This window comes from Octopus bimaculoides, chromosome 27 (genome assembly GCF_001194135.2).
Source record: "Octopus bimaculoides isolate UCB-OBI-ISO-001 chromosome 27, ASM119413v2, whole genome shotgun sequence".
Classification (NCBI taxonomy): domain Eukaryota; kingdom Metazoa; phylum Mollusca; class Cephalopoda; order Octopoda; family Octopodidae; genus Octopus; species Octopus bimaculoides.
In genome coordinates, this window is record NC_069007.1 from 18,596,661 (window position 1) to 18,597,867 (window position 1,207).

At 43.3% G+C, this 1,207-nt stretch overlaps 1 protein-coding gene across 2 annotated transcripts in view; it reads right to left on the reverse strand.

Annotated features, from left to right (window-relative positions):
• LOC106883795 (Na(+)/citrate cotransporter) overlaps positions 1-1,207 on the reverse strand; it is a 17,570-nt gene that overhangs the window by 8,883 nt on the left and 7,480 nt on the right. The gene's annotated exons all lie outside the window — the stretch shown is intronic.

The window sequence follows — 1,207 nt, forward strand, 5'->3', positions numbered from 1 at the left end:
TGACTGTGTCTGTTTGAAGGTTTAGAGAGATTTAGAAATAATAATATTTCTATTTTTGAAAACCAGTGGATGTGTTCCACTGAATATTTATAAACCTTCAAACAGACAGTCAACAGTAATGCCTGCTGCGTTCGGCTACTCCACATTGATAAGGGGCAAATACCCCGAAACTAGTCTGTGGGTGCTTGAACCAGCATGGGGAAGCTGATGACCTTCCCTGTGTAATGGACACAGGTTTGTGTGTCACATAGCTAGCTAGAGGCGATGGCCTCTTGGAGCTAATCAATGGCAGCATTCGTCCTATTTTTCTGGACTGCCGTGTTAGCTTGGTGATAACTAGTAACATCCAGTATTGCTGCTGTAATCTCCTTTAGAGAGATTTAGAAATAATAATATTTGTATTTATAAACAAACTGTTTATTTTAGATTTGATTTCTGATAAATTCATGTTTATCTTTGTCATTATCTGTAATCTGTGTGCATAATATGCTTGCATATGTATGTCCAGGGTTAACATAGGTAATTATACTGGTAGTATAATGGATACTTTTATCTTTTTGATTGTAATTTCAACCTCTAACTCTATTAACTTATATAAATATATATGTCCAAACAGTGGAAGGAATCCGTGGTAGAGGGAGACCCAGGAAGACATGGGATGAGGTGGTGAAGCATGATCTTCAAACGTTGGGCCTCACAGAGGCAATGACAAAAGGCCGACACCTCTGGAGGTATGCTGTGACTGAGAAGACCTGGCAAATAAAGTGAGTTCACAGCTGTAACGTATACCAGTGCTGCATAACCAGCCCACTCAAAAGTACCTTGGATCGTAGGGGGACATGCCGTACTTGAGGGGAGCTATTGAGTCAAGTACATCAACATCAATATTAAAATCAAATCAAATGGAAATTGTAGTTGTGAGCCCCATGCCGGTAGCATGTAAAAAGCACCATCCAAACGTGGCTGATGCCAGTGCCACCTTGACTGGCTTCTGTACCGGTGGCATGTAAAAAGCACCAACTGATTGTGGTCAATGCCAGCTCCTCTGGTCCTGGTACCGGTGGCACGTAAAAAGCACCCACTACACTCTCGGAGTGGTTGGCGTTAGGAAGGGCATCCAGCTGTAGAAACTCTGCCAGATCAGACTGGACCCTGGTGCAGCCTCCTGGCTTCCCAGACCCCAGTCGAACCGTCCAACCCATGCCAG